The sequence below is a fragment of the Solenopsis invicta genome, chromosome 11 (genome assembly GCF_016802725.1).
Source record: "Solenopsis invicta isolate M01_SB chromosome 11, UNIL_Sinv_3.0, whole genome shotgun sequence".
Taxonomy (NCBI): Eukaryota; Metazoa; Arthropoda; class Insecta; order Hymenoptera; family Formicidae; genus Solenopsis; species Solenopsis invicta.
The window spans coordinates 363,801-391,758 of NC_052674.1; the positions used below are offsets into that span (position 1 = coordinate 363,801).

Consider the following 27,958-nt stretch of genomic DNA (forward strand, 5'->3'; position numbering starts at 1 on the left):
GGGCAGGGGCGAACGCTAGAAACGGGGGGAGGGGTACACACGTTGGGGGGTGTGCGGGTATGGGTGTGTGTGTGTGTGTGTGTATGTGTGTGGGGGGGGTAACACACAACCCGGTGGCGGTGGCCGTGCCACGCCGTGTTACTTATCCATTATAACACTCCAAGATCTTGATTTAAGCCTGCAGCCAGTGGTGAGCTTTTAACCAATTAGCCTTTATAGCCTACTCCCTCCGCCCTCCCGCTTCCCGCCGATCCCTCTCTTCGCCACCCTTCTAGCTCGCCGCCTCTCGTCGAGTCTCTTCCTACCGTGGCGCGCGCGATGCTAGCCACCACACGTTGTGTACCTACATATTCTGTACCAATGTCCTCGTCTACAACCGCACGATATACCCACCTAATTTACCGGTTCTCTTCGTCCCTCTCCTCTTCCCCCTTCCTTTCCCTCTCTCTCTCTCTCTCTCTCTCTCTCTCTCTCTGTTCATCTTTTCCTCGTTATGTACCCACGCGCATTATGCACGTTGGTGTATTAGCACGATGCATTCGCGCGTGCAAGTACGTTAAACACGTACGCGTCGAAAGATGCTCTCGTCGCCCAACGGATAGAAGTGTTCCTGTGGCGCGACACCAGATATGCCGCCGAAGTGATGCGAATCGAGAGTGGACGCAATCGAGACAGACGGTACGTGAGCATCTTCTCCTCGCTTCCTTTCCTACCGGGTTACGTGCCACGTTATCGATTCAAAGACGCATCCTCGATTTCCCCGAATCGCGTCGAATGATAACAGCTAGTGTTATTCGGGACGCTATCCTGCGCGTCGCTCGACATAATCGCTTTAGTTACATTTTTGGTTTGGTTTTGATCTGTCTGCTTGAGACAATATTAAATATTTTAACGCGCAATTAGCGCGTAATGATCGTTTAATATCGTTCAATTCACTGGAAAAACACATTGTTTTCAAAACTAAAAATAGTGATTGTTTTTATGTTGAAAGGAATAACGAAACAAATAGTTATGAAATATTTTTCCTATTCCTTGTAACTACTAAACATTTTATACATTTTAATAAATTGAAATTTTTCTAAAAATTTTCACGATGAAGATCAATAAAATATAAAAAAGTTTTTTAACAGTTAATAAAAAATTTGAAATTTTGGCGTAAAGATAAAAATGATAAAATATACTACATTACACCTTTAACATAGAAAAAATGCAATTTTTAACCAGAATATGATGATTACTCGAAAATTCAAAGAATTAATTCTAAAATGGGATATATTTCTGTCGGCTATCACGTCATACGCGCTTAAAAAAGTCGTATCTTTTAATCTAATCCATCGAGTTTTCTTCCTGTAATCCACGAGACTAATTAGAGGAAGCATTATTTAATCCCATTTGGTTGAACTGGTTCGATGTCGCCGATAAACTGTATCAAAAAAACCACCTCTCTTCTGGGGCCGCAAGATAATTAATACACAGACATAAGCAAGATGTAAAAACGCGGTAAAAAACGCAAAGAGGCAGAGCGCGGTTAACGGCTCCAAGTCGGATGGACGCAAATGAGCGGCGCGCACGCCACCGTATAGCCACACCTCGCGGCTCGCGAGAAAGCGGAAAGCCACAAACGGCAACTCGAGCTCGCTCAAAGCTTGGAGCCCCCTGAGAGGCTCTCGTCGTCGTCGTCGTCGTCGTCCACCTTCCGCCCTCAGGCGAGAAGGTGGAGGGAAAAAATTGTTACACGCCCGTGAATTAAAAAAGAAACGGTCAAACGCAGGCGACGCGACGTCGTTTTGGGATATGTATTAAGCAAGGACACAAAGGTATTCCGCAATGCTCTTCCTTTCTTTACACTTCATTCGTTGCGTATTATTTTTGTTAACGTTGTTGAGAATACGCTATAATTTTAGGAATACTAAAAGAGAATAGTTTCATCTTAAAAAAAATAGTTTGATTTGAAATTTAGAAAAACGTTTAGTAGAATAAGGATGTACATTAAAATTTGATTTTTATTATAAAAAAGAATGCATAATGTAAAAAAAGTATTTTTTGTTCTATATCATTTTATGTTAATCGCATTTGTATGCTAAGATTTTTTTAGATCGTATTAATATCGATAAATATTAAAACGATTTAAGAAAATTATTGACAAACGTCTCTCACTAATTAGTTCCAAAGTTGAATATTAATACATTAATAAAGTACGATTTCTGTATAAATTGTATTATTATTTATACAGCTATTATTAGCGTTCGATGTAGATATATTCATGGCTTTGCACAAATCATACATGTTCCTATGCAATAAACGCGCACTCGATTCACGTTATGACGGATGGTCATATTCCATTCACGCTCCAATCACGATTCGGTCAAATATCCTCTAATGCGTTTGAATTGCGCCATACGTGTTCAAGTCACGAGATATGATTTCGTATAATGGCAATTTTTTAAAAACATCGCGTGCGTTAACGTACACATGTCCACCATTATTATCCAGAGATTTTAATTTTACACGCAATATTTTATGTAATTTACCAGCGTGTGAATAATCAACGAAATAAAAATTAAAATAATTCAGATATAATCCAATATAACTAGTGGATCAATACGCTTGTATAAATTCGAAAACGGTTTATATTTCTAAAAATAAATCAGACCGTACAATTTTTTTTTATCTAATGCAATCATATTCTGTATACATTTAAAAATCACATAATATCGTTTTTCTCTCTGTAAATATAAGGGAGATTGTATCAAAGAGTGACACGCGTGTCGTTATAGATAAGTGTTTAACGATAATATCTGTACTCGGAAATTCTCCAATTGCGTAAAACAACTTTTATAATATCTTCGAATAAAAATCTTTGCACTATGACTTTTTTTTAACATTAGCAAAAAATACACGATTATTAAGAGAAAGCGAACGATTTGCCGTTTCTAGATTTTTGTCTCGATTTTTGGAATTAGCGACGAGCAAGGTAAACTTTCCGTATCCAAGTCTCGAATAGTCTATGAAAAATAAAAAAATGCATATTATATAAAGAGTATTAGATGGTCCGATCAGATACATGCGCTATGCTCCGCAGAATCGGACTTTCGTCCGGTACACTTCGGTGAATCGGAAATGCAGAGGCGTCCGAATATTTGCGGAATATGCGCGTAGTCGATGGTCACAATCGTTGCGGATAGCGAAATCCTATTATACCGCACATGTTTGCCATGCATTCGCACGGGGCTACTCCTTTAGACTAAGTGCACGGTTGAGGATTTTATTACCGGAAATCACCCTTGCGTGAATTTTACTAGTAAAATGTCCAGAATCGACATATCTATCGAGAATATCTCTGAATACATACATACGTACGTGATCCAAGGTCTTTATCAAAATAATGCTAAAAAATAAAAATCAGAGATTTCCAAAGACAGGTGTAAGCAATTTAACTTTGTTAATTAATGTAAGACTTGGACTTTCGTAAAGAAAAGAGAGAAATAGAGAATTGTGCATCTTTATCAAAATATTTATTTCCAACCTCAATCTCTGACTTTGAGTTTTATTTCTCTAATACGAGGATAATATTTACTGAATTCAGTGAAAGATGGCTGTTAGTGCTAAATATATAGCGAGAGAAGATTTACGGAACAAAAAGACCATAACGTGCCACTATAACGAGGTTACATCGAGAGCTCTCTCAGAGAACAACCGGCTCGTGTTTCAGAAGCGATTGGAAGGAGAGGAAACGGGAAGGGGGATGAACAGAGTGCTCGGGGGTTGGTGCTAGCGATTGAAGTTTCGAGATTCGGCTCAAATTGGCAGCCGCTTAAGAGATTTCGCGGACGGGCGGGTGTAGAAGCTGCATAATGCGACCGGGAGGTTTCCCGGCGCGGCACGTCGATCTCTCTCGTCGGCACCTCTCGCCTGCATGAGTATTCCGTAGGTGCTCTCCTTCCTCCCCCCGTGTCTCTTTCCTTCCTTCTGCGCGTTTCTTCTCTCCCGTTTTTTTTTCTTCTCTTCCTCATTCGTGCCGATGCGTAATACTTAGGGACGTCCACGGTCGAGTGCGCCGCTTGTGCCGCCTGTATTTTACTTTGTGCCTGGTGCGTAAGAGGATTATATCCTCTCTCTTCTCTCCTAAAAGAGAGAGAGAAAGAGAGAGTATATGTGTGCTTCTCTCTCTCTCTCTCTCTCTCTGTCTTTCAGGAAAACGGACACGAGACCAGATAGCGACAGAAAAAGATAGTTGAGGCGCGGCGAGGCGGAGGGTGAAAGAGAAGTAAGTGGTGGGTATGCTTCACTTTTCACAGGGGCGTCTTTGTTCCCTATTATCCGATGTGATTAGTCGATGATGCAGGTAAGCTACCACGGGGGGTCCCCATTATACTTCTGGCCGAACTACTCTCTCGCGAGTCGCGCGAGCCCCGACATAGAATTGCGATCGGCCTGTTACTGAACCAAAGTACCCTCCGTTTCGCTTTCCTTCTTTTTTCTGCGTTTCTATCTCTCTCGCTCCAACACTCTCTGTGTATCTTCACGTTCCCTCTTGTTATCTCCCTTCGATGGCTGCGAGGCGTTCAGTCTATTTCCTTTTTTTTTCTCTCGAACCACTCGACGTTTTACCTCCCGATCTCTCTCTCTCTTTTTCTCTTTCTTTATCGCGTATAGCATCGTCGCCCTTTTTCCCTATCCTGTTCCATCTCGGCCGGTTGTCGGCAAATCGGGAGCCGCCGACCTGCTGTGAAATTTATACTCTTACCGTACACCGCAACAATGATCGCAGCCTCCGCATTTTAGCACGCCCGATTTGTGTTATCGTTCGGGATTTCTTTCATCCAGGGGAATTTATTTTGCCAAGTAATTAGACCGTGCTCTTTCCCGTACGCTATTATATATAAAAAGATTATACGTACAAGGTGTCTCGGATATCGCGTGTTTCTTCTCGACTCGATAGACTCTTCCGTAAAATTAGTATCGGTTTTTTTTTAACCAATTTTTCTTTTAATGGCACCTTTTTTCGAGATCTCATATTATTACCGGCTACAATGTTAAATATTTTTATAAATAACGTTTATATTAAATTCTTATATACATTAAGTAAAAGTCACTTCTCTTTTCTATTTAAATAGAGGAATGAGATTTTATCATCTTTATTTTTATATCTAGAATTTAATTAATTGTGAAGAATCTTTTATATTCAATTACATGTAAATCTGTGCAGTGCCTTGACATTTCTGTTAAATTTGATCAAAGGACAAGTTTCTCAGTTAATATAGAAAATATATCTAGAATATAGCAATTGCTGTGGGCGAATGTGCGAACCCGAGAGCGTTACATATAACATAAATTTACCTTGGTTCAAAGAGTATCATTTAATGCTCACATGATTAATATACCCGCGATATACAGTATAATGTATGTTACACCTTTCATGCGTTTATACAGCGTTTCATTTTCGAATTGTATTGTTTAGGGGAAGGAGTAAAACAGTGTATTTATAACTAATTTTCGCTCTTAAAGCATCGGGTATTGATCTCACTAATTTGTAGCGACGGTCTCGAAGAATTTCTTGCCGTGGGATGGGAAAATGAAATTACTCCTGCTTTAAGAGACAGCATTGAGGAGTGGAAATATACAGATAGCGAGCGATTAACGAGCGGCTACAGTTTAAAAGGCAGGCGATAATAGGGGGGAGGGGTGGAGAGGGAGAAGACGGAGAAGAAGGAGAGAAATACAATGGCGACAGGGATAAACGAGAAGTCTGAAAGTCGTAGAACGCGAGGCGTCAAGGAGAAAAGGCGGGTGCCGCTGACTGACTCCGGCTTTAATACCTTACATTAAGCTCGGGGAGCGGGCGACTAATTACGTGACGCCGTTCACAGTAAACGCGAATTAAAAGGAGCTGTACCGGAGATTTGTTTCCAAGTAAACTCTACTCGGGCCGCCAAGCCGCAATACGTTTTCCGCTAAAATGCCCATGCAATCAAAGATAACGACAAAAATATCAAAATTAACGAGTACGACTTGTATTTGTGTGTTTTTTTATGTAAATTTTCCGACTGTACGTCTGCAAACTTTTACTCCTAAAAACGCGTAAAATCTAAAAAAAAATATATCGGAGAATTTGTGACTAATGAATTTATAACGTATTGACATGTAACGAGTCTTATTTTTTTATAAATTTATTTTTACCAAGATTCACATTTTTTATTTTCCGAAGGTTTATCTTAATTTGATTTAGCATTTAAACGTTAAATTGTAAAATTGTTAAACAATTATTATCCCTTTATGTAATGTTATTTACAAAAAATTAAACATTTCAAAGATACGGTCGGGTTTGAATCGCTTTTTACTCACAGAATATTTCGGTGCAATTCTGTGAACATATGAAACTATTAGAATAATGAGAACTTCTTTATTTCCCTTTTTGCTCAGAGGTTAAATTCAACTTTACATTCTGCAATATGGGTTGAGCTTTTCATTTTCACAGATGGTATTACAAAAGTTTCTCCGTTCTCAACAAAAAGGGACGTCACGGGGAATAAGTTGCACATATTACAATATTGCGGTGGGAGATAACACTCAATAATGGCGTTTTCACGTTTCAACTAGCAGAGGAGGGCTACGATCTACATTTCGGTAAAGTAGGGGGTTGTGTTAATGGACGAGGGTAGATATATCCCCTAAGGACAATCGTAGTGGTCAAATTAGGCAACTTTCGTGAATAGCCTTGGTGTGGTTTTCTGGTCAGAGCGGGAAATATGTAGTGTTAAAGCATTTCTGAAACTATCTCTCTCATTCAATTGGAAAATAAAATCTTTTCTAGGTAAAAAAAAGCTAATGATGAGAGAGAGAGAGAGAGCGAGGACGAGAGAAAGAATTTAATATTTTCTACAATACACGAAAACATGTAATTTATTGCCGTTTCAATGATTTTTAATAGTTTTCTGAATTTTCCGGCTATTTTTTTCCCCTATGTATATTATGAAGATTAATAAAAGATATTTGATGTTATTCTCTATTGTATTTTACGTACCAATATAATATATTTTTAACATGAAATATCGTTACTGAACTCAAACAAACATCATCATAGTTACGTAAATTTTACGTGAAATTCAATATAATGGTAGTTAAGAGTTAAGAATATCACTAGAGGTTTGTATCACAAATTCGTATCGATTGCATTTTTACGTATTGATAAGACATTATTCACAAATTTAATTACGCGTTTAATGTTTAATGCTTTTAATGCTTAATGACGTGCGAGTAGTTGTTCGGAAAAATTGATACGTCATTATTTCTGCAAAATACAAAATATTCCATAATGACTTTAACAAATACGAGTAAAATGCGGACGAATATCGAATTATTAAGCGCGCAATTAAAAATACACGTACACATTTATTTTAATGCATCATTAATTAAACAATAAACTATATAGGAGCGTGTATCGCATTGTATTACGTACGAGTAAATTTTTAATTCCCTCTTCGAGTTAAAACGTATCATAAAATATAGCACTTCGCGACACATCCATTACTTTTATATATAAAATTCATTTGCATAATTAGTTGCTTCTGAAACATTAACTTATTTGTCATTAAATAATAATGTATGATTTCTCAACAGGATTGTCACGATTTAATTTCACATAAGTAAGAAGAGTAAAAAATGTGCTCTTTTTTTTTAATCTCTGTGCAACTACGAGCTTCTCTTTTTTCAAACATTTTTTCTAATTCTTTAAGTTTTTTATTAAGTTAAGCCTCTTTCTTCAATTTAAATCTTGTTAACATAAAATATATCTGGAATTGATAAAAGAATTTATCAACTATATTCACATTTTTCAAGTTGTCTTGTAAGGTGTTTGCATTTATTTTTAATTGCTGATATTGATAATTTCACTAATGAACGTTACTTGCAATAATAAAATTGACAGACGAAATTGCTGAAAACTTTATTGACAGTCTGTAGTGAATCTTTTACATCTACATATAAATATGTCATTTCGGACTCGACGGAAAGAATTTTCGGAATGGGTTTTTTTTTTATCTCTAAATAATTCACTGTATACTTTCGCATCCATCCGCGATGGGACGTGCAATGCTTGGCGTATAATTTTTATCGCGCTCCATCGCCATTAATGTTACACTCCGCTAAATGTATCTCGTGAATATTGTAAAGTTAACTCAGTTATCGTTCTTCTCGCGGCTTTGCCGTCCACCCGGCATATTTTCCTCGCGAATATCTCGTTTACTCCTCTTTCGTCCGTTCTCCCCTTGTCATTGTCGTGCCGAATACCGCGGGGGGTCTGAAGGAGAAACCCGAAAAATTCCGCTTTCCGCCGACCAGGAGCAACGAGAGCTCGTGAAAAGTCGCAGTTTCGACCCGGCGTGCGCAAGGGAGATAGAAGATGACGGAAGAGATTGAGAGAGAGAGAGAGAGATATGAAGCTTACGTATATGAAGCTTACGTGCTTTTACGCGCGCGCGTGCGTGTAACGTGCATCCACGTGCAATTATAAGCCTTGGATCTCGTCAACATTCGGGTTCGCGGGTTCCTAACAGACCGAACGCAAGAACCAAGTGCAATGGGAAACGGAGAGGGTGGATGGAAAAGGAATCCAGGGGGAGGGGAAGAGAAAGGGGTGGTGGTTTTCTTTGGAGACCGAAATGGAGTCTTGCGCTCGCGGTGATTACGCGCGCGAAAGAAATAAAGAGCGGGACAAAGACGGGGATCTCTGAAAGGAGGGAAAAGACAGAGAGTTGAAAAGAGGTATACGTTAAGAGGGAGGGGGGGGGGATAGTCGAGAGAAGAGGAAACACACGGATGGAGAAAGAGATATTCTGTGGTGCGCACGGGTCTCCGTGATATTGCTAGCTGGCTAAATGAAACCGCACGTGAAAAACTGACGAGTAAGAGGTGCGAGAGCACCTCTCTCGCCGAGCCTCGCTGTCCCGACGCCTACACGCGATCGATCGTCTCTCTTTCTCCCTCTCTCTTTTTCCCTTTCGCACTATACACCGCTCAATGATGTTTTCCATTTAATTTCGAAAAATGCTACGGGCGTGAACGCGCGCTGGGAAAGTAATATCAGGATGCATCACGTTTCGTTTCGTTCTCGCTGATGATGTACGAAAAAGCGCGAGTTCTACTAGTCTGCGCGTTTAAACTTTAGAACTGCGAACCGGTATGTAATGGATCTTAATATTTTTTATATGTTTTATTTCATACTTTCTTTCTTCCCGTTGTGGAAAGACGCTTCGTTCTAGATGCTCTGTTTTCTCTTAAATCAAAACAAAAGATGGAGACAGTAATAGAAGCTTGATACAAATAATGTGTGTATAAGTATTAATATCTGTTTTAATTTGGTCAAATCTAAGATAATTAATTTTACGAGATTTCATAAAATTTTATCAATTTAATTTGTACATGTACTAATTGTAAGACAGTCGATAGAAAAAAGTGATTGTTACAATGATTTTAAACAACAGAAAATTGTCTCTAAGTACAGGTATTTAAGATTGAAAATATACACGTGTGAAAAGAATAAAATACAAATATTGTAATAAATATTGCGTGCGCAGAGTGTTAAAAAAAGAGAAAGAGAGATTTTTCTCTCGTGTATGTTAAATGAAGGAATCGCATTGCTTACGCTAACGGTAGCGGAACAAACCGACGGGATTTCGCACATTTCTGTACTGCGCGATAAGCGGAAATCGTCTATGAACGAACGGCCCCGATCGGGATAAAGAAATTTGGCGAATCGTCGCTTTCATAGGACGAGAGAAGAGCCATTCTCTCTCCTTCTCCCTGTGGAGTGCGCGGCTCGCGGCTCGCGGCGCGCGGCGCGCGGTTGACCGTCGGTGAAAGAGCGTTCATTGCGGAAACGAAAACTCGAATCGTTAAACACGTACGAACACAAACACGCGGCGGGGTCCGCACGCACGCTGGCGAAGAGTGGTGCGGGGGTGGTCGGGATGTTGCGGGGTCGCGGCGGCGGTGGCGGCGGCGGCGGCGGCGGCGGCGGCGGCGGCGAGGGGAAGGGGGTGATGGGCCGAGGGGTGAGGGGGTGGAATGGGGTGGGATGGTACGATCGATCGGGTGGCTCTCGTTGCCTCCGGTTCAAAGAAAAGCCGGCGCGCGAAATCGGACGGGTGCGGTAGGTAGGTAGGTAGGTAGGTGAAGCTTGTATACGCGCGACATCCAGCTAATCAGAAAATGTAGGAGCGCGGGAGACTAATAGAGAGTGAAAAGGCATCAAATAAACAAACACCGGATGGCGCGCGGGATCGGGGGATCGCGGAAGGGTGCGAGGGATGAGCAACGGGGAGGGAGAGACAGGGAGAAAAGGGATGAGGAAAGCGGAGCGAGGAAGAAGAGAACAGGGACAAACGGAGACAGCGAAAGTAGATAGAGCGCGAGACGAGTCAGCCCGCTGGTCGACGAGAAAGAGAGAGAGGGATAAAGATAGGGTGACGGAGAGCGAGCGAAGGGAGATCAGGAAAGCGGTTGAGAGACGGCGAAAAGCAGAGAGAAGCTGGAGAGAGAGAGAGAGAGAGAGAGAGAGAGAGAGAGAGAGAGAGAGAGAGAGAGAGAGAGAGAGAGAGAGAGAGAGAGAGAGAGAGAGAGAGAGAGAGAGAGAGAGAGAGAGAGAGAGAGAGAGAGAGAGGAATCTCGTATATTAGGAGGAAAAGGAGGCGAAAAGGATAGAGACAGGAGATAAGCCGCTCATAGTTGAGGCGAGATGCAGCGAGAGGCGAGGGTGAGATAGGGCTATTAGGGTTGGCTATAGGCGCCGCCCCGGCTATTAGAGGGTTGTTTCACCCCTACCTCATCGGTGAAACACCGCGTGATATAACAGTATGTGTGAGGCGTGTGTGTCCCATCGTCATCGTCGTTGTCGTCGTCATCCTTGCTTCTCTACCTCCTACTCTATTCCTCTTTCTCGACGTGCGAGATCGCGTACACGGGCGCACATTCGCGATTCAGCGAAGGGGGTGTGCGGTTTCACCGACGGATATGCGTGTGTACATCACGTGCATGCACACGCACACGAGCGAGGACGTGAGAGCGTGATGTGCACACGCGTGTGGCCGAGCCGGGTTACCACGGCAACGGGTGCTTGCGGGAGAGATGCCTTTAATAGGTATCTCTTTGGTGGAAATGGACCCGCTAGCTTCCACGTAAACGTTCCACCGTATGCATGTGTCCGCGTACCAACTCGCCTAACTACGTGTACGCGCAATAATGATCTTCCCCACTTACGGATCGTCCGATGAAAATGTCGCGACGTGTCAATAGGTTTACGAGCTTTAAAAATTGAGGAGTTAGAGTGTCTCCGTCGATCAAACGTAAACATTCGCGAGAAGGAGGAACCCTTTGATTGAATTGGACCACCGTTGAACCAAGGTCTCCCGGAGAAAAAAATTTTCTTACTTTTTCCGCGTACATTAATCTGTAAACGAAGTTGCTCAACTTATATAATAACTTGCAAAGGTCTGTTTCTATTTTTTTTTATTTTAATTGTCAAAGATTGCTGTGGCAACCAGTCCTCAGAGTTGTTAGAAATTGCCCCTGTTACATTTTACGCCAGATATGGATATATATATATACACAATATATGATATATGAGGAGTATATAAGTTGAGTTTGGACCGCCGGCTATTAAGGTATCGCTCTTTCTTCTCCTCCCCCTCTCTCTCTCTCTCTCTCTTTCTCTCTCTCGATATTCGTGCAAGAGTCGTAAGCGGACGTAACGTAGAGCGTATCGAGAAGTACACCACCTTTTGGGGGTGGAAAGGGCGATAGGGCGGCGGGATGGTTTCGCGTCCCCCGTGATCCTGCTCTCTCGTAACCCTCCTCAGCCTCTCTTTCTCTCCATCTTCGTTTTCGCTGCAAAGTCTGGCCGCTTCTCTCCTTTTCTACCATTTGCCCGCTCGGTCTGCCGGTAATAGAAGGTGGTGGAGTCACGGCGCGCTGTGCTCGTCGTGTGTACGCCAGCGACCGCTGAAAGCGCGCGACCGCACGTGCGTGTGTATATGTGCAGATTCGTGGGTGGCGGAGGAGGAGCCGCGGCAGAAGGGCGGGAAGAGAAAGGGGACGAGAGGGGAAGAGGAAGAGGGCGCGAGCGCCGAGAGAGGAAGCTGGAGAACGACGGGTGTGGGGTATGCGAGGGGATTGGAGATACATCGGTATGTATTTCAGCCGCAAAGCTACCGTTCGAGGCGGGAGGCAAAGAGGATACGGGGAAAAAAGGGTGGTCGGAGAAGGGAAAGGGAGAAAAAGAGGAAAAAGAGCGAGAGAAAGGGAGAAGGGGGGAGGGGACAGTGGCAAAGAGGAAGAGCGAACGACGGCGACGCGACGGTAGCGGCGGCAGCAGCGGCGACGACGACAGCTCGTCTAAATGCTAATAGCTTTATCGACTGGAACTCAAAGTCCCCGAGTTTCGATTCTTGCAACCGCCTTCTCCATCCGCTCCGCTCTGCTCCGCTTCTCTTCTCTCTCTCTCTCTCTCTCTCTCTCTCTCTCTCTCTCTCTCTCCCTCTCCATCCCTCCGATCTGCATTCCCGTCCGCGCGTCGCGTTTCTACATCACCTCTCTCATCGCCTACCTTCGTCTCCCGTTTTCCATCCCCTGTTCCTCTTCGTTTCCCCGCGTTCCCCCTTTTATTAAGCCACGCGTACGGGTACGCGCGGCTTTTACATAAACGGGGGAGGATATGTATCCGAGGGCGGGCTTGTTCTCTTGCTGGTGGATACGCCCGACACCGCGCATCGCCGCCGTCGCCACCACCACCACCACCACCACCACCACCACCACCACCACCACCACCACCACCACCACCACCACCACCACCACCGCCACCGCCGTCGTCATCATCGTCGTTGTCGTCGTCGTCGTCGTCTTCGCTTATCTTTTACCTTGCTACGCACCTTGTTTGATATCGCGTAGCCACACGCTTGATAAATATGCACAAGCGTAGCCGAGCTTGTCCCCGACGCCGAAGCTTGACGAGCTGTTTGACTACGACGTCGCATATAATTTCTCATCTCCATCTTTCCGAGCTACCCTTAGACATCGACGCGATTTTAATTGATCGATAACAGGGGAAATACGTTTAAGCGCGTACTTGAGTATCAATTATCTCACTACTAAAGAATAGAAAGTTTTTAGTGTTTTCTAATATCTCTCTCAAGAGTCGAGAGAAAAGTGAAGAATGAAAAATACAGAGACCTTTGTTAGAACATTTCAATCGTCTACATTAATCTCGCATTCAAATTTGTTCTTCCATATAGTTACGCGAGATTTTACTCGTGCATCGATATTGTGTAATTTTAGAATGTAATTAAGACTTGGCTCTCGCTGAAGAGAATTTTTAGAGATGTCTACCTTTTCAGTGGAAATTTCACGGATAAAGAATACTCCCGCAACACTAGTTAATAAAACACACGCTCTGTATGATATGAAACTTGCGTATCTCCTTGCCAGTGCCGGACTGCCGATATTACTCGTTCATCTCAACCTATGAATAAATGCATTCATAAACCTCGCTATCGCAACGTAATTACGCTCAAGGGTGAAATATCCCGCGTAACGCATCCATCGGAATGGCTCGGAAGTTTACGAGTACGCGCGCTCGCGGTAAACGAGTACGTGCGCGCTTCGATACGGGCGCGCATACTTTTTATTTCTAATTAGTAAGGTTGGCGATGTATGCGCGTTAAAAGCGTGAGTATTCCGCTCGGATTATTTCCTATCGTCGTACAAAAGGATACGTATATCGGCGCGGTGTATCGTTAAGCTAACAACGACGTGCAGAGGTATACCGGCAATGTGAATGAAACTTTTTCCAAGATCTATTAGAGAGATTGGCCGGCGTATATCGCAGGCGAATGGTGCCCATCTCTCTCCGCCTCTCTCTTTCTCTCTCCCCATCCCTTCTGCGGGATATTATTCGTAACGTTGGATTGATATATTTCGGCGTGCGGGGAAGTAATATCGATGCTGGAATGCGGCCCACAATGGAGCAACTGATCCTTTTAATAGATTCTGATCAAAGACCGACGAATATGCGGCCGAAGGTATATCCTAGCCTTTTGCGGCGGTTCTCGGTTCTGGTAACGTTACAGAGATAACATAACTCATCGAGTCCGGTAGATGTAACCAGGAAAACGCCACCGCGGCGCAAGTGGACGCATTACAATGGACGCAAAGATTCTACTATGATTATATGAATGAATGCGCGGCATAACGACACGAGCGAGTGTATTGCTCTCGGTATGTTCGATATGTATGATTGATGTCTGGAATATTGGACCGTTGAAGATTCCGAACGTATCTCTTTTCTGCGCGCGAAGTAATTCTCGCGATGAAATTGATATTCGTTTCATTCGATTAATTAAAAACATCCATTCGGCAGGAAGTTACTCTTTCGTCTCTCATTCGTGACACAATTAACGATTATGAGTTTGACAAAGAAAGTGGAATTAAGATTATACTGAAATAAAAGCTGTTTTATATAAATTTATAAAATACAAAAAACATAGCCGATGGTAGATTAAGCGAGGTACGTAAATCTAATAAAAATTAAAAGAGATATATTGAAAAGCTGGAATATATATTACAAGGTATATCGTCCAAGTTTGAGATTGGCTATGCGATAAGGACTGTTTTATCTAATTGGATTCACTTTGAAAAGAGTGATGTTAATCTTTTATCGTACAAGAATCCATCGAGTGCAAATGTTAATTGATTCTCATCAGATTTATACCGGAGAGAGAAACAATGATGCGTTCGCCTCGAGCATGAAAGTTTCGGTACCGCTTAATTTCGAGAATACGAATTATGAATATAGAATCATATCTCAAAATTTTCTCAAATTGAAATTAAATTTTATTTGAATCGTGATTGTTTAAAAAAGAGATATTATTTTTCGAAAGATTTTTTTTATTTTTTATTAAAATATATTTAATAATAATAATAAGCAAATTGACAGTCCAGTGATACTAGAAATATATGTATGTACAAATATAAATTTGTCAAAAAACATTAAACAACAAATTTATATATTTGTTTTAAAAAGTTCTTTATATTTGTCAAGCTGAAAAAGCAGCTTAAAATTCTTTAAAAAAATATATAACATTTCAAAAGTTGAATACAAATATTGAGTCTAATTGTAAGTGAAGAGATTTCTGAACTGGTTCTGCTACACGATTATCGATGTATATAAATATTTGTATCGAGGGTTGCAGACGAATTAGCGACCTTACTAGCACGTTTAGGGACATGCGTGCGTTTCATCGGGAACGAACACCCTCGGTCGAGCGAAAATGGTCGCGTGGCCACGAGCGTACCTCTAATTACCGATAACAGTCGAAAGGGGCGAGGGGCGCGAGAAACAGAGACAGACAGACAGACAGAGAGAGAGAGAGAGAGAGAGAGAGAGAGAGAGAGAGAGTGAGTGGAGAGCAACGATGACAACGGGGCAGTTGGGGATGCGGAAAGGTGCGGGAATAGGAAGGAGAGAGGAGAAACAGAGGCGCGGGAGAGGGTGCTCTCGATGGGCCCCATCGAGGAACCCTTCAGTTATTCTAAACAACAAAGACCCGCCGGCGCTGCCTCCGCGCCGTATCCGCTTCCCCGGCAATCATTTACTCTTGCTGGAGGCCATCGCTCGTCACAATGGCCAAGTTATCCATCCACTCCGGCTACTTGCCCGGGAAACGACCACCGCCCCGGGCCGGCACTCGTCTTCTCCATCGCTTTCCGCACGTTTCCGCGTCGTGAACGCATGGGAGAAAAAAAAGGGAAGAGAAAGAGAGGGAGAGTGAGGGAGGAGAAGAAATGGCAAGGAGGAGAAAAGACATCGGAGAGACACACGCGCGCACACGTACTCTTGTGCGACAACTATTTTTCGTCCTCGTTCGTTACTTTGCGCGTCACTCGAGATTGCTATCGACCGTTTCCGTAACCACCCTGATCGCCTCGACGGCATCGCCACCGCCGCGCCACGCCGCGCCGGCGGGGATACCGATAGCGAAACAATCGTTCCGTTTGTTAGCGAATGAATTACGCTTGCTTCGCGAGATCGGACGTATTGTGTACTATAGCAAAGCCGCTTGCGACGTTTCCCGAATCGTGACTTTGACCAATTGAACTGCACGATGGATGGCTGCTGTAGAGGTTGAAAGCTCTCGCGATTAGGACCAAAGGCAAAGCTAGTTTAATCCTACTCCTTGAATATCAAGCGCAGATCCGATTGCTACTATTGCGATTGCTTCTGCTGCTTTCACATATTCGAGGTAATTTGTAAAAAAATCTTTTTTTTTCTCAAAATTTGATCAGCTGCATCTTTATAAAAAAATGTTTTTGTATATAATTAAAAGGAAATATAATGGTAAAATAATCGCTAAAGTACATTTTCTATTAGTATAATAAAATTTACCTGAAATCAACGGCAGAAAAATATCCGTGTAAATCGTTATTAAAATCGCTTAACTTCAATTATAGAGCGATCTCATCAATAATGCATTTTCTACGTGAGATATGTACATGCAAATGCCAAAGCGAGCGCTACTCTTTCGCCACAGCGGGATACGGCGATGAAGGAAAAAAGTGTATGCAATCGCAACCGAAGAGAGCCGTAACAGCATCGAGTGGCTGTAAGCCGATTATCGGAAGGAGACGGCGGCGAAAATGTTTTTATGCGTTTTAATGGAAAAATTCATTTGCGTCGGAAATATTTTATTAAAACGCGTTGCCCGACGTAGCGTGGCGGTAACTCCGGGGATATCTGATGTCGACTTCCCGACAACCGTCCGGTGTTTACGCAATAAAACACACACACACACACACACACACACACACACACACACACACACACAGGGATTCGTACTTCTATTCGCGGTTGATATTAGAAACCTTACGCGTTTCCGCGGAGCTCATTGAGACCGAGGTGCGTTACACCTTGACAAAATTCACGTAAAACGGAACACGACGTCCCCGCGGACCGCGCAGTGCGCACACGTGCGTACGATACTGTACATACTGATTTTAGTTTTCACGAAAGAGACGGTAATTTGGTCGACGCTAATATTACTCTCGGATTATGCATATATCGTTACACGTAAATCGAGGTAATAACGGACGGCCCCGAACGCCACATTAATTTTTACAACGGTCAGGTGGAATTGCGTTAAATTAATTCTGTTTCAAACTCGCGTTCGTGTAACTTGAACTTTTCTCTTTTTATTTTATTTTTTTTTTTTTTTTTATTATTCGGTGGAACAGCGGTAATCTCGATGTTCCGCGAATACGATTCTCCGCATTTTCGCGTTCGCGACGACTCGCGCTCGAAGCGAATTAATTCTCACGGTTTGTCTCGCCGACGATTATTTTATTTCGGTGGCGAACGGTGGCACATGCCGAATCACGTCGCCGCGCATTGGCGCGCCAAGTTTTGTCCTTTTGGAATGGGATTTTTTAGGAGAGGCATTTTCGGAAAGTTAAATGGTTCTCTCGCGGGAAAAAAAGTGAAACGTGCGCGAGCTCCTACAGTTTTCACTGGCGAAAGTTTCGCGGCGAAGGATGCGGACGCATTAAGCAAACGCTAAATACGCATCGTTTACCGAATGTTAAAACACGCATTATTCCGCCAAGGTTGCGCAAAATACGAGCGGCTTCTAAAGCTAACGTACACGCGGGCTATTAGAGAAGTACGATGGTGTGCGGCGCGCGGTTCGCTTTAGCGTGAAACTGACCTCTCCACGTACATAGTAGACCGGCGCGGTAAACTGCACTTTAGTACTGGCAGGACGGCTTAAACGATATTGAAGCGAAATCCTGTAAGCTCTTAAAACATTTAACGTCATTATGAAACATCTGTAGAGCAGCGCGCGGCAGCAGTTAGTATCACTTAACCGATAATTTGTAAGCCACTTCGGCGTTATCATAAAATTCGCCGGACGACCTTGTCTAATAGGTCTGTTGACTTTTCCACTGGTATTTTAACCGTCAACCTTACGAAACAATAAACAAGACGCGAATTGTACTCCCGGGTGCGTTTTAAATGTTAATTTAATCTTTCGCACTCTGTGAGGAAACGTGTTTCCGCTTCGTAGATCGTTACGCGTTACGGATAAAGCTGCCTGCTTCCCTCGACCGTCGACCATCGTCTCTGATGTTTACATCCAAGATTCCTGCGAGAGACGGTGCATCGCGAATGCACATTGTAATCAATCCATGCTCCTGTTTTCTTCCTCGTCCGCTGCTTTTAGTCGACGTTTAACAGCAGAGAAGCATTCTATTTTGAGCGATTGTTTCCTTCGCCACGTCATCGTCAGGGAGAATCGAGACCGGTTTCATCGGCAACAGTTAATTTTAGTCTTCGACCAAGTATCTTTTAACCAGGGAGTGTTTTTTTTTTTTTTTTTTGACAAAATCTAATTTTCATTCGCGTAAAATTTTTAATTAATGGTACTGATGGAAATCGCGGTGCGCGCGACGGAAATATTCGATCATTTTCAATCAAGAGCGATACGCGTACATGCGAGCGCGATGTATTTAATTAATCTCGCAAATACCAAAGATGATATAGCGGCGAAAGTAAAAAATCCCTTTTAACTCAGCGTGTACCATTTCGTTAAAATTCGGCGTTGCGAATTGCGTGACATCCGTTGGAGCGAATGGTGTTCCGGGCGTGAGCGGTTAAAATCGAGCGCGTAATATCGTTACAACCGCGAGAGAAGCGCGCGATCGTCGGCGCATCGAGCCCGTCATACGCGACGATGATCGCCGCGAAACCAATCGCGCGCCCGGCGCGGGGACATCGGGCTGCAGGTGAAACGTCCGTCCATCGCTCGTCGAGCGCTCTTTAATTTCCGCGCGTCACGTCGCGTCGCGTCGCACGTACGCGCGGCTCCGATTTTTTGACAACCCATTGACGAAGGAGTCAAAACGTACGTCCCGAGAGGGGTGTCATCGTCGACTTGGACTGTCGGTGGTCGGTCGGCTCGGTCGGTGGGCTCGTTGATCGATAACGCCGCCACACGATGTGTGCCTACCAACGACGACGGGCGCATTATCCTCGATGATGAGCGACGAATGTCGGATGACGGCTCTTCTCTCCCGCACCCTCCTCCGGGGGTGCGAACCCGGTGGGCCATTAAAAGGGCGAAAGATGTCCCAAAAGGGATATTGCGCGCGCGCCCGGGCTTCGCTCTCCGAATAGCTTCGCGACCGAACGCCCGGATAGATGGATGGAGGCTGTCTCACCTACGACACCCGCGGCTCTCTCGGATGGTTTTGCTTCGGTGAACCCACATGTCGTCGTTAACGCCGAAGAGGCGAGAGAGTGGATACGGGACTCGCGCCCTGATCGGCCCACGCTGGCAAATGTATCTCCCTAATAGAGTAAAGCCGGACTGGAGAGTGGATTCTCGCCGGGGACGAATCGAGTCGTATATGTCGGTATTTATCATCGATTAACTTGTAAACGGCCGTACGGTATCTTTCTCTCTCTCTCTCTCTCTCTCTCTCTCTCTCTCTGTGTGAGAGTGGGTAAACGCGCGCGCGGAAACTTACTCTGAAACACGTGCGATGAGGATAAATCATTCCGAGATTTCCTAACGCGGCAAATCTTGTTAATTTTCACGCGCGCCATCGCAATATCAAATTTATACGATTCTAATGCGGATAAACACAGACGCAATAAAAATGTAACGTTTCTGAAATGGCAAGGGATTTATACGTTAGAGTTTATTTTCAGCCGCTGCAAAAGTATACTGATTTTTCAATATGTGATATTGCGATAAGCAAACGAACGCGCGAGTCACCTAGCGATAAATTATTATTTATAGAATTTTCAAAAATGTGTAAACCGAGATATAACTTCGTTCAGCTATAAAACGCTTTTTTCTTTGCGACACACACACAATAAAGTTTATATTATATATTTCCCGTACTTTAAATGTCGACCAAAATTACACGTTATTTTCAAATCCTATGCAACGCGATATTTTATTCCTTTTTACATGTTTTATTAAATTAGTTATTGTTCGCGAATTGTTCAATTTATAGCATATTGATCCTTCGTTCAAATAATTAACTTGAAAATCCAATTTGTATCTCAATTTAACTAGAGGATTTATAAAAATACGTGAAATAGGTAATTAGTAAAATGGGTAATTACTGGATAAATAAGCGGTCGAAGAGGAACTGGGCAATAATAAAAAGCGTAAAATATCTTGCGTAGGCGCGCGCAGTCCCGGTCTATCGTGTAACTGGTGTGAGATTTTTCACTACGCAATGCTGCACAATAATTGTTGGATGTTGGCCAGTTTAACGCCTGAAACCAATCGTCGATAATAAAATCGCCATACAGTATTTCACGGCAAAAAATACCATTCGAGAGTTGTATCATCAGCCATTTGACAGTACATGAGTCATACGCATCAATTATACATCATACGTCAATCCAAAGTAGATTAGCAGTTAGTATAAACTTATTTATTACAAATAATTGTTAACACAAAAAATCATGATAAATTTTATATACTGGACAAGTATAAATAAAATTCAACGAGTTGCATAATTATTCTTTAAAATATTAATTATTTTTATTGCTGCTATAATTTTTGTTATACTTGTTTGTTACAGATTAACATTGCGGGATCTGAGAGGAGAAGGAGGCCTGGGAGAGACATCTGGCCCCAGCGGAGCAACCTTGGGGTAAATATTTCTTATTTATATAAAATTAATAGTTTTTTTTTATTTGATTTTGTCTCAATAAAAAAATTGAAAAATAGTTACAAAAGAAAAATCATACACAATTGTATAGAAATTGTATTGTGTGAAGATATTTTTCAGATGATTTAATTACTGAATATCTAATTGAAAGTTAAAAGTTTGATTTGCCTGTCAAAATTAACTTTTGAAATATTGATTATTTTGAGCGCAGTTTTAATTTTTAAATTTTATGTTTGTGTGTTACAGTAATCACCGTAGCATCGTAGCTGTATAACTCCGCTCGTTGCGCATCGGGTCGGTGAGTCAAAAATCAAATTTCTTATTATACTTGTATTTCATTACTTAGTAAATATCCTGCGCAAGATCAAAAGTAGGGACAATGAAAGAAAGAGTTTGGTAATACCTGCCAAATATTGGGTGAAATAAATTTAAATAATTATATGTTTCATTAATATAATAAAAAACAATTTTACTTTTCTAAATATTTTGTAAACATTAAATTGGATAATACTTGCTAAATGATTAGAAAAGTAAAATTATTTTTTGGAAATTATTAATCAAATATTTAATTGGCATTATTTCACTCAACACTCGGTAGCTATTATAAACTCTTTTTTTCAGCGGACCCGAACAATTTTTTAAAGGGGAAATCGAGTACCCAATCACGCGCGATCGGTTCGGGAGTGCTATTATCGCGCGATTGTAACTGTATTTTCGCGAGTGAGCGAGTGAGTGCAACGAATTCTGAGAGGAAGAGGAAGAAGAAAAGGCCTGCGATGCAATTTTGGAGTGAGTAATATTTGCAACATACACAAGATGTATATAACGCCTTTCTTACCAATCTCAATGATATGTTACAGATATTCCTCGGTGTGAAAATCGACGAGGAAGCCAACGTCCATCGTCGTCGAAATTTGTTATTATGAAATTAACGAACCGCAGCTGGTTCATCGCGTCGCGCGTTTGTTCTGGAAGTGCCGTTGAAAGTAATGGACTTAATTAGTCCACGGGCGCAATTTTATTGTATTTAACGTGAGTGTTCCGCGAGTGCAACAAGAGGAAAAGACTCGACCTGGAGCTGAGAGGAGGAGAAAGCTTGGGGAGGCATCGGGCGTCGGTGCACCAATCTTATGGTTAGTTATTTATTTTTTATATATTATTTGTCTCTAATAATTGCATCTTTATTCCTTATTTTAATCATCCATTTAAATTTAAATGAACATTAGAACAAAGATATTTTTGCTTGTAAAACTATATGATCTTATGCTTAAAAAAAAGTGATTTTAAAAAAAATTAAATTTTACTCTATTAACATTTATTTAATGTACAAATAAAATTCTATGAGCCAAATAATTATTTTGAGCGTTGCTATAATTTTTTTTCTTACTTGAATGTTATAGATTAAATTGCAGGAGGGGAAGTAGAGAAGTGAGAGAAGTATCGGGCTTCAGCAGAGCAACTTTTGGGTGAGTTACTTATTTTTTGTATATTTGCTATTCTTTATCTTTTTGTCGTCTTTATATAGAAGCGTATCGATTAAATTTCGCCTCTTAATATAACGTAGCATAAAAATACAATTTTTTAAATTTTTGTTAAATTGATATTTGATTTCAACTTGTAATACTAAAATAAAAATTATACCGAAAATCAATACTATGTCAAATTATGAAAGAGAAATAAATGACGAACATTTTTAATGGTAGTTGAGACAAAATTCTGTTTGCGTAGCACGTTTGGAAAAATACACAAAGAAATGAATTTTATTTTTCGGCTACGGCGATATAACTTCGTGCCTGATTCGAGCATGCACAGGGGTGGTAGAATCCGCTCGTTGATGGTCCCGGATCCTCCTCCGAGAAACGGGATCGGAATAAAGTACGAGAAGGTATCGAGGTGGCGGCTAAAGGCGCGGCAGAACGAACGAGAATGCGACGTATCTGTCGTATCGGGCCTATTTATGGCGCTACTTGTCACCGCGGTGGCTTTCGTCGCTGTGAAATTTCGCCGGCTATGGTTCCGTGAGGAACGAAAGATCTCTGAGAAAAAGAGGGAAAGAGAGAGGGAGAGAGAGAGAGAGACAGCGTGTCCCTACATTCGGCTTGAAATTCGGGGTGTAGGGAGTGCAAAAAATTGATATGAAGGATAAAGAGGTCAACATCTAAAAGAAATTTATGATGAAAATATTACATGTTTGTGCAACTATACGGAATTACAGAAGAGACGCGATAAATTTCAGGCTATCTCTATTTACATTTCGCTTTTCATCACAATCGTTCGGATTAGTTTCGAAATTGAATATCTCGTTACATAATTATGTCGAAAATAGATTCGAATCAACTAATTTCGAGAGTTGTATGTGTACGCAATATCTCATCGAAGATGCTCAAACTTTAAATAACGTTGATAGCGTTTATGTTAACTCGAAATTTGATTTAAAGTTCAATTTCAGAGATGTATTTATTTAACATTGTGTGTGTGAGAATTAAAAAGTTGACAACTGTGATCTCAGTCCTCTGACAAAGTTGATGCTAAAGAAAAAAGAAAGTAAATTTTTCAACCGGATATTTCTTATGTTCCAAGTCGTTTTTCAACGCGATCCATCTGTATCAATATTTCGTTATTATTTCTGTCGGCTTAATAACGCAGGGAACAACGGTTCATTTCATTTGAAGCAACAACAGTCGGGTAGCAACAGCTACCGCGTCTCGTCTCCGTCGTAAGCTCGTGTGCGCTCGCGTTATTCCAATGCGGACTCGACACGTTGTCATCCTGACAACGTGTGTGTCCAAGAGGAATCGCTTGAAAAATGCCCTTTTCCTCGGAGGAGGTAGAGTCACGGTGTCGGATCGGTCGAACGGATCTAGGTAGGGAAGAGGAGGAGAAGGAGGAGCAGGAGCAGAAAAGAGGACAACGTGGAGGCGGAGGTGCGCGGTCCGCAGTCACATCGGCAGCGACACTAGCAACCACCAGAAGCCACCCCACAGATACCGCCGAGCTGTTGGACAAGCTGTAGCCTTCACAACCGAATTAGAATGAATCGACCCTCGCCCGCCCTTTCGCTTCCGTCTTCTCCTTCTCCCTCCTGGCCGTCTTGTTTATACTCTTCTCGCGCTTTTCGGGCTCATACCCCGCTTCCCCTTTTTCTCCCTTTCTGCTCTCTTTCTTTGGCTCTCTCTCTCCTCTCTCCTCTCTCTCTCTCTCTCTCTATATATATATATATATATATATATATATATATATATATACCTTATCCTTTTTCCACTTGCGGATTTTTCCTTCTGTATCGTCTGCGCCTCTCTCCTTCCTTGGAATGTTCCTCTTGCTCAGCGGATGCCCCTCGATTCTTCCTTTCCGTAGTTGTTGAAACGCTTCGCCGTCGCCCACGCACAAAACCCCCGGTGCCTTCTTCGGGACTGTGTGCAGCTCCTTCTCCCCCCTTGCTTTCCCCCCTCGGGTCACCATTTCAACGCCCTTCATTGAATCTCGCCGGCGCTAACCCCCGCCCCGGCACTTCTCACTGCCTTCTCTTCTCTCTCTCTCTTTCTCTCTCTCTCTCTCTCTCTCTCTCTCTCTCTCTCTCCTCTCATCCTTCGTCCGGATGCCCTGAATATCTTCCTTCAGCCGACTTATATAAAGTTTTTACGATTTTTCGAGCTTTACCTCTCGAGACTCGCCCTCTCTTCCTCCTCCCCCGTTCTCTCTCTCTCTTTCTTTATCACTTTGTGTCTTTCTCTGTCCCTCGCGACCTGCGATGGCGCGGCGCGCGCGACCCGGGGGATAATCCCGTGTATCTTTCGGATAAGAGACCTATAAATTTGTTTGTCCTGTCACCCACCCCGTTGCCACCGTCCCCCCACCTCCCACGCGCGCATTAAGGCGGCAAGCTCCAATCTGTCGGTTTACCGCCGATATGGCTCCCGCGACGGATTCGCTCCAGAAGGACTCCTATTCCCGTTACCGCGTGGCGATGGAGAAGGGGATGGCGGGTGGCCATGGCACGGGCGGGGACAGGGATGAAAGACGAAGGGGGAAAATCGCGCGACGAGGTTTCGTCTACCGTTCCGTGGGTGTATCCCCTCGGCTTACCGGGATTCTTATGAATTTCCGGGTCCCCGCCATCTTGCCGGGATCACGCTCGCCACCGCCGCCACCGCCACCGCCACCGCCACCGCGCCGCGCCGCGCTGCACCGTTGGGCCGCGTCACCTTATCGAACTTTGAAATAACGCGACTTCCACGCGCACATCAGCATTTACATTGAATTCCCGGCAGGAAATAGTTGTCGGATTATCCGACGCCGCCCGCTGACGGCCCCTTGGCTGTATCCGTAATAATTCATAAATATTCTATTGGCCAAAGAGACGAATGATATCTCTTTTTATAATGGTATTCCTGCACCATCGTTTCTGCTAAATTTATATTTGAATAACAAGAGCAGATATCTTGCAGTCAGAAAATTTTTGTCTCGTCTACAATTACTTAAACTTTCTTTTCTTTGTAACATAATAAAACAAAACTCTTGTAACATATGTTAAGTATAATTAATATTTAATCTGATATAAAGATTGAAAAAAAAGCTTTTATTAATTATTCTTATCGTTATAGATAAGTGGATTAAAGTGGTAACATTTATAGTGTTGTCGGAAGATTAAAGTCATTATTTTTCGAAATAGCAGAAACTGGAGAAAAATTTATCCATACTCGTAATCGTAGTATTTCTTTCTTACATTGACTGACATTGGAAGACAAATCGTTTTTTCCCCGCAAACGTATCAATTTGTCATCGATATGACGGCTAATTGTATGTTCAGATATCGAAACCTCGATGCACATTCCGCTTTGCTGCGATGCACTGTTAACGGCACGGTGCACCAATTTCAGCTCCGATTCATTAACGCAGATCTCCAGAGACTCGTGAGGAGCCTTGCTAAACGACCTCATTAGGAGGCGCGGCAAATGCGTTTGCTACTTCATCCGCGATTTTCCGTGATAGTGAGCCCTTGTTACTTGGCAACTCTATGAAACTCTCCGCTTGTTCTCTGATCGTCAAAGACATCCGACCGCTGCTCAAGATATCTCGTGTAACAGATGTAAACTTTCGCGTGACGAGAATCAGTATAATATCGGAGTCGATTATTCTCAATTGTTAGAAATATTTTTTCAAGATTTGGAAAATTGAAAGTAGCGTGTCTAGCAAAAAAAAAAAAAATGAATCATGAATTAAGAACACAAATTTTAATTTTTTTCATGATTCCGAGGATAATCTTTCTTCATTAATTAATTTAATTAATAATAAATTCAAATAAAATTTCAAGAGCGAGACGTGATATTGGCTACAGTTTAATAAAAAAAATTGTACACGTAACTGAAAGTTGAAAAATTTCATTTTTTAACCATTTTATTTAAAGATATCAAAGACAGATAAAAACGCTATTCAATCAATGAAAATCTATTTTGTGTTTATATCAATAGTTCGCATAGAGTGTATCTGATGTTCCTTTGATTCTTTTCGTGCATGACTGATTTTTATTTGTATATGATGAAAAAGCGTTAAAAAATATTTCGGGATTTACATAGATGTATAACGTTTATTCATTCTATTTATGAGTGGGATACGCTCTCAATTTTTTATCGCACATTTTGGATATGCTCTATATCTGTGTATGTACTATATCAAAAACTGTCACACTAAAATTTTATACATACATACATATATATATATATATATATATATATATATATATATATATATATTTGCGTGGATTTTATTAAATAAGCATTTTAAAGTAAAAATTTTACAATTACGTTATGTGAAGTTTTAGCGTTAACGTTCAGTAATATTCCAAATATCAAAAATACCTAAATTAAGCAAGAATGGACATCAATCTTTTTTGTACTTTTTAGAAAAATAATAATAATATAATTAGCAAATTATTTAATGGAAAAAATTACCGCAAGCTTTTCATTATCATTTAAATTCAGTAACATTTGCCGACTAACAAAAAATATATGGAATATCCGGGGAGCAAACTGCTCTGCTCGCAAGGGATGATACCCTCGGAGTAGAGGCAGCACCAGCCATAGCCCTGCGCTTCTGAGAACGAATGACTTACAAGCAGTAACTTCACGTTACCATCATAAAGTAACAGCTGTTTTTGATCCTTACACGAGATAAACGTGTCAAAAAGTTACCGTTTATAGCAAATATCATTTCTCTTAATCGTTCGTAACTAAATATATTTCCTATCTCGCCCACTATAGGCAATATTTTTACCCGGTGGTAATTATCGTTTCGACTATAGGTTTTTGCTTGATCGAGTTATCTGATAATACAGAAAGTTGAATTTATCATGCGATAAATAGTATATCAGCCAGTTTACATCTTTATCTTGATGCGTTTATCGATTTGATATTATTGTGTAAATAAAAGTTATTTGAAACAATTGATTTGACATTAACCAGAGCATATTAATTTAATTGAGCAATACTAAATATGACAAAATATTATAATTTATTTTGAAATTGCTAATTTTGAAATTATTAATTGTATGCCTTATTATTTGTTAGAAAGCAATTATTCAACTTGTGCATTAATAAGTAAGGATGTTTAATTACAAAGTTACAGAATAAAAAATTTTGACAATGAAAGCTAATATTAGATGTCTATAAGATCGATGATTGTTTCGCCCATATTAATTTCACTTAGTCGGTTTCTTCTTTTTATAGTTGTAACGCAAAAGAGATACAAAGAATTATTTAAACAATTAGTTTGTTAGTTGTTAGTTTATTAGTTGAAAATCAGATGAAGGCATAAAATAAAAAATAAAATTGTTTCGCTTCATATATAAATATTTGCATAACCAAATATCTACTATCTACAACATTGGAAACTATTGTCATGTTATTAACGTTCTTGATTGAAGATCCTTCTAGCGTGAGATATCCGAATATAATTTTTCGTATTGTATGCACATTACAAGGAAAGGAAAACGAAAGGATTTGAGACTACTAAAGAAGAATTTGAAGAAGTTTATGTACACATTCTCAGCCGACGCGAGTCACCCTCTTCTTATACAAGAAGCAAGATCCTCCTCTTGAAAGGGTTCCTCACGGTGCAAAGCCGAGAATCCCCGATATAAATGTCAAGTTCGCCTTTCGGCTTTCCACCTCTTCCCTGCTCTCCCCGCATTTTCCGTCTTTCTCGCCGCCTTTCGTCACCGAGG

The 27,958-nt window shown here is 41.7% G+C and overlaps 2 long non-coding RNA genes across 2 annotated transcripts in view; both read left to right on the plus strand.

The window, feature by feature from the left end:
• LOC105198804 overlaps positions 1-21,149 on the plus strand; it is a 36,649-nt gene extending 15,500 nt beyond the window's left edge. The window contains exons 2-3 of the long non-coding RNA XR_850897.3: positions 20,647-20,718; positions 20,983-21,149. This is a non-coding gene — a long non-coding RNA (uncharacterized LOC105198804). The remainder of the gene's footprint in view (positions 1-20,646; positions 20,719-20,982) is intronic.
• A 139-nt stretch (positions 21,150-21,288) lies between these two features.
• LOC113004086 overlaps positions 21,289-27,958 on the plus strand; it is a 42,642-nt gene continuing 35,972 nt past the window's right edge. Inside the window, exons 1-2 of the long non-coding RNA XR_003268828.2 lie at positions 21,289-21,869; positions 22,137-22,202. This is a non-coding gene — a long non-coding RNA (uncharacterized LOC113004086). The remainder of the gene's footprint in view (positions 21,870-22,136; positions 22,203-27,958) is intronic.